Source organism: Solea senegalensis, unplaced genomic scaffold, assembly GCF_019176455.1.
Source record: "Solea senegalensis isolate Sse05_10M unplaced genomic scaffold, IFAPA_SoseM_1 scf7180000016335, whole genome shotgun sequence".
NCBI lineage: Eukaryota > Metazoa > Chordata > Actinopteri > Pleuronectiformes > Soleidae > Solea > Solea senegalensis.
Window position 1 is genome coordinate 1 of NW_025321726.1, and position 14435 is coordinate 14435.

Consider the following 14435-nt stretch of genomic DNA (forward strand, 5'->3'; position numbering starts at 1 on the left):
TGTGTGTGTATGCATGTGTCTTGTCGCGTGTGTGTGTGCATGTCTCGTGTGTGTGTGTGTGTGCTCACATATATTTTTATCACGTAATAATAATATGTATGCATACATAATAATAATGTGTGTGTGTGTATATACATAATATGCGTGTGTGTGTATGCATGTGTATGTGTATATCTATAATATGCGTATGTGTATATACATGTAATGCGTAATAATACCTTCACTGTAATAATAATGTGTATACGCTTCATGTCTTGCGATAACCGTATGCTTATGCATATGCGATAATATTAATGCGTGTATACGCTATTACATGTAATAATGTCGCGTGTGCTTATGCATGTGCATGCGTGCATGTGTGTGTGTAATGCGTGTATGCATGTAATGCATGCGTGCATGTATGTGTGTGTCGCGTGTATACGTAATAATGGCGCTGTATGCATGTATGCGTATGCGTGTATACATGTGTACATGTAGCCAATATGCATGTAATGGCGCGGCAACGCTCGCTTGCCATAATAATGCGTGTGTATGCGTATATACATGTGTGACGCACATAACTAATACATGTGTGTATGTATAATACATGTAATATATATACATATATGTGCATGGCTATTGTGTGTGTATACATGTAATATATGTGTGTGTGTGTGTGTATGCATGTGTGTGTGTGTATACATGTGTACATGTGTGTGTATGCATGCTGTGCGTGTGCGTGTATACGTAATGACGTGTGTGTGTGTATGCATGTGTGTGTGCGTGTGTGTGTATGCATGTGTGTGTGTGCGTGTATGCATGTGTGTGTATGCATGTGTGTGTGTGTGTATGCGTAATGAGTATGCATGTGTGTGTGTGTGCTGTATGCATGTGTGTATTAGCGTATGTGTGTGTGTCGCGTGTGTGTGTAGCCATGTCGTGTGCGTCTTAATACATGTGTGTGTGTGTGTGTATGCATGTGTGTGATGTAATACTGTGTGCGTGTATGCATGTGTGTGTGTGCGTGTATGCATGTGTGCATGTATACATGTGTGTGTGAGGCACCGCAGAGACAAAAAGAAGACACACTTAACTCTTGTCTCATGATCTAATCGCAGGTATTGATCACATGATCCCGCCTCTTCTCCCAGAATAAATAATAACAAAATGAGCTTTATGACAGAAACATTATCCACAGTTTGAGAGCAAATAGGATTTTATGATCTAATCCACACAGAGTACAGACTGTTGCAGAATGTGCACAATCAGTGGGTTTTATTGAGCAGTGGATTTAGTCTCAGTTCCATGTAAGAGAAAAATGATGGAGTTTCCTTTTCTGTGATTCTCCTCTCGTTTTCATGCCAGTGATTCCTCAGAGAATGAAGCTGTCCATCAAAGCTCAGCCTGTGGGGCCACAGAGGACCAGAAATAATGAGAGGGAGTCTCTGAGAACCTGCTGCTGCTGCTGCTGCTGCTGCTGCTGCTGCTGCTGCTGCTGCAGAGACTCCACCCTCACTTCAGGGACACGCCCTGCAGTGACCACTAACTCCAGCCCAGCGGCCAGAGAAGATAAGTGATCACACCTTAAAGACATCCGATGATGGCTGTGAGAGTGTGACTGCACCTGGACAGAGAAACGAAGACAACACAGGAGACAAATAAACAAAGATAGCATGGGAGCCAGCCATGAAGACAAGCGCGGGAACAAAATAAAAGCAGGAACAGCGCGGAGACAAATAAACAAAGACAAGCGCTGAGGAACCACAAATAAAGCGAAGAGAGCGCGGGGGCAAATAATTAAAGAACAAGCGCCCGGGAGACAGATAAACAAGAACAACGCGGGAGACAAATAAACAAAGAGACAGCGCGGGAGACAAATAAGCAAAGACAAGCGTGGGAACAAATAAACAAAGACAACGCAGGAGACAAACTGTGTCTGTATCGCACAGACAGGAAATACAGGACTTTTATTTTGACGAGGTGACAGGAACCTCTCGACTGCATCACGTGATGGGAGATAAAGTGGGTGAAGCAAAGTGTTGGCGTCAAACCATTAACAACACTTTAAGAGAGTGCGAGACAAAGACTCCCTGTGGACACGCCCACATTCAGAGGACCATTCACACCACGTGAACTCACTGAGGGAGCAGATGAGAGATTACAGATTACAGATTACAACTGGTCCAGAAAACAGCCACCAACACCAATTTTGAATGTGTTCCTTTTTGTTTTGATGAAATGTGTTACACAAACAAACCTTATTTTGAGTGTCTTTGTTTTAGTTTCAAAAACATGTCATAACATTTTAAAACATGTCATAACATTTTAAAACATGTTATAACATTTTAAAACATGTTATAACATTTTAAAACATGTCATAACATTTTAAAACATGTCATAACATTTTAAAACACGTTACAACATTTTAACATTTTAAAACATGTCATAACATTTTAAAACATGTTATAACATTTTAAAACATGTCACCAACTTTTTTTAAAACATGTCATAACTTTTTTAAAACATGTCATAACTTTTTAAAAAAACATGTCCTTAACATTTAAACATGTTATAACATTTTTAACAACAATAAACAACATTTTTAAAACAAATATACTTTTAAAACATGTTATAACATTTTTAAACATGTCACTTAACATTTTAAAACATGTTATAACATTTTAAAACATGTCATAACATTGTAAAACATGTTATAACATTTTAAAACATGTTATAACATTTTAAAACACGTTATAACATTTTAAAACATATTATAACATTTTAAAACATATTATAACATTTTAAAACATGTCATAACATTGTAAAACATGTTATAACATTTTAAAACATGTCATAACATTTTAAAACATGTCATAACATTTTAAAACATGTTATAACATTTTAAAACATGTCATAACATTTTAAAACATGTTATAACATTTTAAAACATGTCATAACATTTTAAAACACGTTATAACATGTTTTAAAACACGTCACATTGTCACATCAGGGGGGAGCTTTGAAGTAACAGGGTAATGTTTGACTGTCAATCACACGCGGCAGGATTAACACTGAGCTTCATGAGCAACACTGTTTCTCAGGATTAGAGATTATAGCACTAATAAATCAATAATAAAGATATTAGGCTAATAAAATACACAACTATGAGGGAAACATGCTAATGTTTAATATTGATGGTAAAGAGCAGAGTTTCTCTCCAGTGACTGAAGATGTGTGTGTGTGTGTGTGTGTGTATCCCAGCAACCACCTGTTTCTGTGAGAGTCACAGTAACGAGGTGCAGGAATAATGATGTGGGTGAGGGTGAGGGTGAGGGTGGGGGTCTAAACACAGGAAGAGGGAGGAAGTTAGCATTTATAATTCATGTCAGGAGAATTATCATCAGCTCTGTGGCATTTGGGATGAATTATTGATCGCAGCTCGGAAGCTTTGTGTAAAAACACAGCATTGGGATGAAGAGGTGTGTGTGTGCGTGTGTGTGAGTGTGTCTGCGTGTCTTGTTAATGCTTGTGATGTGTCTTGTGATCAAAACATGTGTGTGTGTCTTTGATGTCGTGTGTGTGTGTAAGTGTGTGTGTGTGTGCGTGTGCGTGCATGTGCGTAACCCTAACCCAAAGTCTCTCAGAGGAAACACGGCTTTCATCTGAGATGAAGAGGTGAAATGTAAATAATGTCAATAAACAACACAATATAAACACACTCAGGTCAAATAAACCTGCTCAATGAAGTTGTTATTAATTTATCAAAGTCTGGTTGATCCATTTAAAATAATATTAGATGCTGTAAAACTAGTCAGTAATATTATATTATGTCATAAATGCTCTGTGACATAAATATATATGTATGTATATATATATATATATATATATATATATAATATAGATAAAAATAATTTGAATGATTAAAATAATCAAACAGTTCATATTCTGTGATGTGTTCATATGTTTGAGTGAAAACAAATCATCTGTGAGTTTTAAACAGAAGTTTCAGTTTCCTGCAGAAAAAATCGATGTCTTGACCTCTGCTTAAAAATAGCCTACGTGTGACCTCAGTGTGACCTCAGTGTGACCCCAGTGTGACCTCATGTGACCCCAGTGTGACCTCACTGTGACCTCAGTGTGTGACCTCAGTGTGACCTCAGTGTGACCCCAGTGTGACCTCAGTGTGACCTCAGTGTGACCTCAGTGTGACCCCAGTGTGACCCCAGTGTGACCTGTGTCTGTGTGTGTGTGTGTCTGTGTGTGTGCGTGTGTGTGTGTGTGTCTGTGTGGTATGATGTGTGTGTGAGGTGTGTGCAAAAATCTGTGTATGTGTGTGTGTGTGTCTGTGTGTGCGGGGTGTGGTGTGTGTGTGTGTGTGTGTGTGTGTGTCTGTGTCTGTGTGTGTGTGTGTGTGTGTGTGTGTGTGTGTGTGTCTGTGGTGTGTGTCTGTGTGTGTGTGTGTCTGTGTGTGTTCCCTGCTGTGTTTCATGTATCAGACATCACAGTAAAGTGATTGTAGAAACATTTCTGAATAAAACAGAATGTGAAGTTTAAATGTGACTTTCCACTGTCATCTGAAACAACAACACAATGATTTTCAACTGCAAAACAAACATAAATGAACCTAAAAAAATATTCACTTAGATTTAAAAATATGGATCAAAATAAAACCCAGAGGAAAGAGTTTCCATATGTAAATGGTCTGCCATTCACCCAGTCACACATACATTCACTCAGTCACACATACATTCACTTAGTCACACATACATTCACTCAGTCACACATACATTCCTCAGTCACACATACATTCACTCAGTCACACATACATTCACTCAGTCACACATACAGTCACTCAGTCACACATACATTCACTCAGTCACATATACATTCACACATACATTCACTCAGTCACACATACACTCATCTTTCACTCATTCACATGCTGACTAAACACAGCGTTGTGCTCAAGGACACATTAGATCACACGTAGACAGGAATCAAACCCACAACCTTCACTGTGTGTGTGTGTGTGTGTGTGTGTGTGTGTGTGTGTGTCCACAGCTACACAGCCAGAAAACACTGCTGACATTATGTATAATTATTATATAGAGAAAATGATTTCACACACTCACATCATTTCATTATTTCATCGGTTTTTCCTTTTTTTAAAATGAATATTGTTATATTTTTGAATCCTCCTGTTTGTTTACTTCTTCCATGACAACAAACAAATGATTGTTTCATTAGCGAAGCTGATCTTGAAGAAACCAGAACAAGAGTTTTACACTGAAGCAGGAAGTCCATCAAACGGTTAATATCAATAAATCGTTGCAGCTCAAACGATAAAGAAACGCGACGATTCAACTGCAGCTGTTGTGATTTTTTTTCCCTTCAAATTGCAATTTTAAATCAATTAGTTGTTACGCTTTAAAACATGAACACAGGTTTGTATTTATGTGCAGCAAACTAACAAAAGTCCTGCACGATGAGTCACTCACTCACTCACTCATTCACTCATTCACTCACTCACTCATTCACTCAGTCACTCACTCCCTCACTCACTCGCTCATTCACTCCAGTCACTCACTCTGCTCCTCACTCCAGTCCAGTCGGTCACTCAGTTGCTCACTCCGCTCCCGGTCATTCATCGCTCACTACTCACTCAGTCAGTCAGTCCAGTCCTCAGTCAGTCGGTCAGTCACTCCTCACTCACTCACTCAGTGGAGGTCACTCATTCACTCACTCAGTCATTCACTCCTCCTTTCGGTCCTCCGGTCACTCACTCATTCACTCACTCCAGTCAGTGAGTCCGCTCATTCACTCAGTCATTCACTCAGTCAATTCGGTCCACTCCAGTCATTCACTCACTCAGTCGGTCACTCAGTCACTCCCAGTCATTCACTCCTCCTCACTCACTCACTCAGTCGGTGACTCAGTCGATCACTCCACTCAGTTCAGTCCGGTCAGTCACTCATTCACTCAGTCAGTCAGTGCTCATTCACTCAGTCAGTCGGTCACTCATTCCTCCCGCTCAGTCAGTCAGTCGGTCCTCAGTCCCCACTCCAGTCATTCCTCCCACTCAGTCAGTCGGTCACAGTCACTCGCACTCAGTCATTCACTCACTCAGTCACTCATTCGTTAATTCACTCAGTCGGTCGGTCCTCAGTCACTCAGTCATTCACTCCAGTCCTCCAGTCACTCAGTCATTCACTCCAGTCACTCAGTCCAGTCGGTCCGGTCGGTCACTCAGTCCCACTCAATCCCACTTTCGATTCGTCAGTCACTCACTTAGTCACTCAGTCACTTAGTCACTCATTCACTCGGTCACTCAGTCACTCAGTCACTCAGTCACTCATGACTTCAAGACTGTGGAGAAAAGATGGAAAGCGTCTGCGTTTGAAACCAGCGCTGCTTTTCAAACGAGCGAGGCGGCTCCAAACTGTTGATCGATGGCTAACAGGTGCAGGCTAATTATGCTAATGGCGGCGGCAGCCAAATAAAGTGATTGCCGCGTTCATTAAAACGACGCCAGTGTTCCTTTGGTGGCTAATTAAAAACGGGTCGGGAGGAAGGAAGCGTGTTTAAATGAAAGCGTCCTCTGGGCTCGACTGTAATAAGAGCTATTTCATCGCTTTAATGATGTCATAATGAATCTCTAATGACGGGGGAGGGGTTAGCGATGATGTGCATGAGCTCACAGTCAGAGAACACAGTGAGGGGAGTGGAGTCACGTGTGAGGCAGGAAATTGGCTCCATCTGTTTTAATATAAACCTCAGAGGACGGGGCAATAACTTCCCCTCAGCACTGAACAGATATTTGCCCCCAGTCTGTGTTTGACTGTGACACAGGAAGAGACGAGAGACGCAGACCAACGCTGAGGAAAGAAGGAGGAGCTGATGGATGTTTACAGAGGAGGCAGCTGCTGTTAAAACCTTCACTTTCACCATTCATGCTCCAATTTCACTTTAACATGAGAAAATGCTGCTTGTGCAGCTAAAACACGAGAGTAAGAAATCATTTTCAAATCAAAACTACGCAATTATCTGAGACTTGCAGTAAATGTCAATCACAAAAAAACTACAGATCTTTATGTTTGATTTCCTCCAAAGCTTCAGCTCAAAGATGTGTTTTTGTTTGTAAAAAACTATTTTCCAGTGAAAACAGAGAGGATTTCACACCTGCAGGTTCAAACACGGTCCATTCTTTTTATCCACGCTCACAATCTCCTGCTGTAGTTCTTCTTCTTTTTAAGACCAAACCATTGAAAGACGCCCCATGTGGCTTCATTAGTTCAGTCTGCAGACATTACAGATATGAGAGGGCAGCTTCATGATTTATAAAGACAGAGACGTCGTCCGCTAGAAACACAGCTTTCAAAGACTCAATGAACCGCTTCCTTTTTCTTTGAAGCTATTAACGTGATAATAACTCAGTAAAATGAGGAAAAATTCATCTTATTTTGAAGAGAAGTTTGTGTCACCAACAAAACAAAAGTGAAAGACCTGAAATATAAAAGTTTCAGAGTTAAAGTGACAGATATATCATTAAACGAGCCACTCCTCTCACACAGTGCCCCATCAAACAGTTGGTTGACGACTTTAATGTATACATTAATGTCGAAACATTAATGTATATCTCCACTGCCATAAAACCACTGTAAAACAACGTTTATAGGATAGTGCAATAGTGTGTGTGTGTGTGTGTGTGTGTGTGTGTAAACAGGAAGTAGATGCTTGTTTGTTCAGTTTCAGGAAGTTCTGCTGAAACAACAATGGCGAAAAAATTTACATATTTATGAATATTATTGTTTTTTTTAAAGGGCTCTTACTTTGAAAGGACGCAGTCATTATGTTTATGATAACACATAATACATATATGTATATTAGTATATATGTGTTTATACATATATATGTATAAACACATTATGTATAAACATTGTGTGAACAATGATAATATATGTATATACGTATATACGTGTATATAAATATGTATATGTATGTACATACATACATATATGTATAAACACATATATATGTATATACATATATAATCACATTGTTCACACATCTGCTCGTGACCAATGATAATATATATGTATATACGTGTATATATGTATATACATACATATATATGTATAAACACAAATATACTATATACATATATGTATTATGTGTTATCATTGTTCACGAGCAGATGTGTTAACAATGATAACATATATATGTATATACGTATATAAATATATACGTATATACATACATATGTATGTATAAACACATATATACTTATATACATATATGTATTATGTGTTATCATTGTTCACGAGCAGATGTGTTAACAATGATAACACATAATACATATATGTATAGGGGCACACGGTGGTCTAGTGGTTAGCACTCTCGCCTTGCAGCGAGAAGACCCGGGTTCAAGCCCCGGTTGGAACAAGGGCCTTTCTGCATGGAGTTTGCATGTTCTCCCCGTGTGTGCGTGGGTTCTCTCCGGGTTCTCCGGCTTCCTCCCACAGTCCAAAAACATGCAATGTGGGGATTAGGTGAATTGGCCACTCTAAATTGACCATAGGAGTGAGTGTGAGAGTGAATGGTTGTTTGTCTCTAGTTGTGTGTGGCCCTGCGATGGACTGGCGAACTGTCCAGGGTGTACCCCGCCTATCGCCCGATGTAGCCGAGATTGGCACAGCACCCCCCGCGACCCTCTGGTGGAGGATGCGGTTAGATGATGACTGACTGACATATATGTATATACGTATATACGTGTATATAAATATATACGTATATACATACATATATGTATGAACACATATATACTTATATACAAATATGTATTATGTGTTATCATTGTTCACGAGTAGATGTGTGAACAATAATAACATATACTGTATATGTATATACTTATATACGTGTATATAAATATATACGTATATACATACCTATATATGTATAAACACATATATACTTATATACATATATGTATTATGTGTTATCATTGTTCAAGAGCAGATGTGTGAACAATGATAACATATATATGTATATACGTATATACGTATATATAAATATACACGTATATACATACATATATATGTATAAACACATATATACTAATATACATATATGTATTATGTGTTATCATTGTTCACGAGCAGATGTGTGAACAAAGACACTTTTTTGTGTGGAAGCAACAAAAGGAAGAAAAGTGTCAGAGTTGATGAGCAGATTAAGTGTAAAGAGGAAGAAAGTCTTTATGTTCTATTTATGAGCTTTTCTCACAATTTAAATGTATGTCACATGAGAGGGGATCTGCCCACTTCAATATATTATAATGTGATGTTTGGCCTTAATGGAAAATCAATGAGGAGACAAGCCCGCCACCACCGAGACCATACAAAGGCAATTTCCAAATTGACATATGGAGGGCCTCAGTGATTGATTCTGACTGCCGTTGGATTTTAATACCGTGGCTGCGAGCTCATTGACTCTCAGAGACGCTCGTGTGGTTTATCTACAAACTGCCAAACAACACCAGGTCTTTTTTTCTCCCCTCTTCTCTCTAACTCATCTCTTCTTTCTCCCTCGTTCTGCAGAGCTTCTTAGAGCCGGTGGATATGTCGAAGTTAGATTGGAAACATTAGATAAATGAGGAGACGACTTCAGACCGTCGTGATCAATCACAGCCACACACTGATCCACAGAGCTGCACTGGAAATAATACTGAGAAGATACAGAATTAACATCAGCTGTCGTCATCAATTATACTGTATGACATCATTCTACAACACCTGCACACACACACACACACACGCGTGTGTGCGGCATTCACAGTGAGGAGCCACATAGACTAAAACCAGGTCTTAACCCTGAAAAAGACCTTTAACCATGTGGTTTATGTAGCCTCTTGCCTCACAGCTCTCACACACACACAGAGGCAGCGCTAGTAGCTTGACATACACACACACACACACACACACACACACACAGAGGCAGCGCGGTGTCTCTGACACACACACACACACACAGAGTCAGTCTGACACTCACCTTGCCGAAGTCTCTGACGTCAAAGAGGTCAAAGGGGTCGAACAGCTCGCTGTTCCTCAGGCCGAACTTGTCGTGGCAAACTTTGAGAAAAGTGCGGATGTTCTTCAAACACAGGAACTGCAAAAAGACACAGAGACAGACGGTGGAACGACGTTAGTCAACGCTTCAAATTCATCTCAGAGACACATGAAGAGGAACAGCTCACACACAAACACCGGTGAGTCACAGGTACTGAAAGGTCAGAGGTCGATAAAAAAAAAAACCATAAATATAATGCATAAATTATACATTAAACAGAACAAAGCGCGACCTTGTTGACCTCACATTGAAAAGGTCACAGGTCACAGACGTGTTTATGAAAAACAAGAAGTAGCGGTGACGCCGCCTACTGGTTTGGGGTGTGGCTTACTGTGACGTTGTGACGTCCACTGCTCATCACCATAGAAACCATGGCCCTGATTTATTCATCTTTGACCCTCAAAAATGTACTGATTCACAAACGGACGTCTTTGTGCGACTGGTGCGTCGCCCCCTGGTGGCCACGCAACAGAGTACAGCCTCAGATCACTGTGTGGTGTTTCTAAGTGTAACGCTGCAGCTCGTGTTAAATATCAATATTCATGTGTGGAATTATCTACAGAGCGTTTCTGAACTTCTTACACATCAGCATGTGCTCTCACACACACAGTCACAGGTGATGGTTCTGTGTGTGTGTGTGTGCAGAATAAACAGCATCAGTTACACAATAGTTACACAATAAACCTGCAGGAAGAGACCAACAACTGCAGCTGTGCTGAACTATTACACATCAGTGGAACTGACTCTTCAGTCTGTGTGTGTGTCTGTCTATCTGTGTCTGTGTGTGCGTGTGTGTGTGTGTGTGTGTGTGTGTGTGTGTGTGTGTGTGTGTGTCTGTCTGTCTGTGGTCTGGTGCGGTGTGTGTGTGTGTGTGTCTGCCTGTGTCTGTGTGTGTGTGCTGTCTGTGTGTGTGTGCGTGTGAGTGTGTCTGTCTGTGTGTGTGTCTGTGTCTGTGTGTGTGTGTGTGTGTGTGTGTGTGTGTGCACGTGTGTGCCAGTCTGTGTGTGTGTGTGCAACGTGTGTGAGTGTGTGTGTGTCTGTGTGTGTGTGCATGTGTGTGTGAGTGTGTGTGTGTCTGTGTGTGTGTCTGTTTGTGTGTCTGTGTGTGTGCGGTGTCTGTGTGTCTGTGTGGTGCGGTGTGTGTGTGTGAGTGTGTGTCTGTCTGTGTGTGTGTGTCTGTCTGTGTGTGTGTGTCTGTCTGTGTGTGTGTGTCTGTCTGTGTGTGTGTGTGCATGTGTCTGTGTGTGTGTATGTGTGTGTGTGTGAGTGTGTCTGTCTGTGTGTGTGTGTGTGTGTCTGTGTGTGTGTGTCTGTGTGCTGTGTGTCTGTCTGTGGGTGTGTGTGTGGCACTGTGTGTATGTGTGTGTGAGTGTGTGTGTGTGTGTGTGTGTGTGTGTGTGTGAGAGTGTGTGTGTGTGTGTGTGTTGTGCAGGTGTGTGGCAGGTGTGGTGTGTCTGTGTGGCAGGCAGTGTGTGTCTGTGTGTGTCTGTGTGTGTGTTTGTGTGTTCAGACCCAGATGCTCACATATGCTCTTACATTTCTCTAAGAGTGAACGATGTGAACGATGATCGTTAGAAGCAGAATGTGTACACACACACAGACACACACAGACACACACAGACACACACACACACAGTAGATTGAGTGAAAGAGTCTGTGTGGAAGTAAACACTTGATTGTTCATTCTGCTGAAAACTGTGACACATCTTTGTTTCAGCGGCTTTGAAAGGAGCTGCAGGTCCTGGATTATTATCATGGATTCAGCTTGAGAGTTAACCCTTAACATCAGACTAGCATAAGCTGGAAAAAGGAATCCTCACTGGGTGCACTACTTACTTACTAGTACTCCACTCGACATAAACATGCTGGTGAAGTCGGCCGTGGGTCAGTGCAGAGGGCCCTCACCAAGTCTGGTCAGCCTCCCATCAGAGCCTTAATGGATGACCTGACTGTCACAACACCACATGTCCAGAGCAGGACAGGAGCAGGTGGATCCTGAAAGGCCTGGAGGAGCTGGCCACATGGGCCCGCATGAGCTTCAAGCCAGCAAAATCCACATCCCTTGTGCTGAATAAAGGTCACTGACAGGTTCCACTTCACACTTGGCAACACCAGGATACCAGCCATCATAGAGAAACCGGTGAAGAGCCTGGGGAAGGGTTCCGACTGCAGCCATCCGCTCTACCGACCAAGATCTGGAAACTTGGCTGGCCTCAGTGGACAAATCGGGCCTTCCAGGCAAGTTCAAGGCCTGGATTTACCAACATGGCTCCCAAGGATCCTCTGGCCCCTCTTGGTCTATGAAGTCCCAATCTCCACAGTTGAGGGCTTCGAGAGAAGAGTCAGTCGGTGGCTGGGTCTACCTCGGAGCTTGAGCAGGATTGCCCTGTACGGGCAGAGCAACATCCTGAGGCATTCCTATGAGCAGCCTGAATGAGGAGCCTGAATGAGGAGTTCATGGTGATTCATTGTATTAGGTTCTTAATCCAGGCTGTCTACGATGTTCTACCAAGCCCATCCAACTTGCTCTGCTGATGGAAGGTGGACTCACCAGCCTGTGCTCTGTGCCAGAAGAGAGGGACCCTGGAGCACAACTTGAATCCAAAAGCCCTGGACGACGGGTGCGACCACTGGAGCCATGACCAAGACTTGAGGGCTGTAGCGAACACCACCTGCAGTGGAATTGACGAATGCAAGTGCCGTCGCCCAGTAAAGAAGAGCATCACTTTTGTGAGGGCCGGGGAGAGGCCACCAGTTACAGCCAGAACCACCTCCTCTGGCCTCCTGGCAACGGCACAAGATTGGGAGCTCAGGCTGGATTCGGTCCTCACCTCAGCAACAGCTAAGCAGATTGTTGTCCTGGACCTCACTGTCCCCTGGGAAGACCACACTGAGGAGGCCAACAAGAGAAAGAGGGCCAAATATGCTGCACTGGTGGAGGAGTGCCAGACGCCAGCCCATAGAGGTGGGATGCAGAGGGTTCGCAGGCCAGTCTCTATGCAGGGCCTATAACATGCTGGACATCACTGGAGTCAGAAGGTGAAGGGCCATCAAGGAGGCCACTGACGCAGAGGAAGTTGCTTCAAGGTGGCTGTGGATCAGGAGAGGAGACACGTGGGTGGGGTAGCGCTACCTGGACACAAGCCAGGGCTTGATCACCCTCGGCTGGTTCGCCTGGACCAGAGTGTATGATGTTTGAAAGACCCGAAACACTCCAGGACTCCAGGTCACATCACTGAGGATGTGTCCTGGTTGCATCATAGTTATAAAACCTCAGAGTCGTCAGGTTCAGTCAGAAACTGTAGACACTGATCTTTGTTTGCATCAGCCTCATGATTATAATAATTAGCTTTCACATGAAAAAAACACTCACTCACTCACTCACTCACATTTTGCAGATGAAAAGAAAAGACTGGAATTTCTGTGGGCCACACCTGAGAGCCCCGCTCCCTGATTCTCATGCATGTGCACACATCTGCTCAGTCCCACTCTCACGGCTGTGCAGCTCATCACAGTCACAGTGACCGCTGCAAACACTCCTGATTGGTCAGATCGCCAAAGTGACATTTGCAGTTTCAGCGGCGAAGGTTATCGTGTCTGCAGGATCCTCACGTGCCGCGGTGCAAGAGAAAGTGCAGATATGAAAAGGTAACATTTGCTGGAGTGGAGGCGTGAGAGAGGGGGAGGGAGAGAGGGAGAGAGGGAGAGAGGGAGCTGCAGATACGGATCAGGAGGGAGAAGATGATGTGTCTGACATTCTAATGTATGTTTGCAGATAAGAGAGCCGGGGAAGTGGTGGAGGGAATTTCCTCTGTGATCGAGATGAAAAAATACACCATTTCCTGTGGAGCAGGGAGTGTCTGTGTGTGTGTGTGTGTGTGTTTGTGTGTGTGTGTGTGTGTGTGTGTCTGTGTGTGTGTGTGTGTGTGTGTGTGTGTGTGTGTGTGTGTGTGTGTGTGTGTGTGTGTGTGTGTGTGTGTGTGTGTCTGTGTGTGTGTGTGTGTGTGTGTGTGTGTGTGTGTGTGTGTGTGTGTGTGTGTGTGTGTGTGTGTGTGTGTGTGTCTGTGTGTGTGTGTGTGTGTGTCTGTGTGTGTGTGTGTGTGTGTGTGTGTGTGTGTCTGTGTGTGTGTGTGTGTGTGTGTGTGTGTGTGTGTGTGTGTCTGTGTGTGTGTGTGTGTGTGTGTGTGTGTGTGTGTGTGTGTGTGTGTGTGTGTGTGTGTGTGTGTGTGTGTGTGTGTGTGTGTGTGTGTGTGTCTGTGTGTGTGTGTGTGTGTGTGTGTGTGTGTGTGTGTGTGTGTGTGTGTGTGTGTGTGTGTGTGTGTCTGTGTGTG

The 14435-nt window shown here is 42.8% G+C and overlaps 1 pseudogene; it reads left to right on the top strand.

Annotated features, from left to right (window-relative positions):
• The first annotated feature begins 11668 nt into the window (after positions 1-11668).
• LOC122763023 lies at positions 11669-13231 on the top strand (annotated as a pseudogene).
• Positions 13232-14435: the final 1204 nt, after the last annotated feature.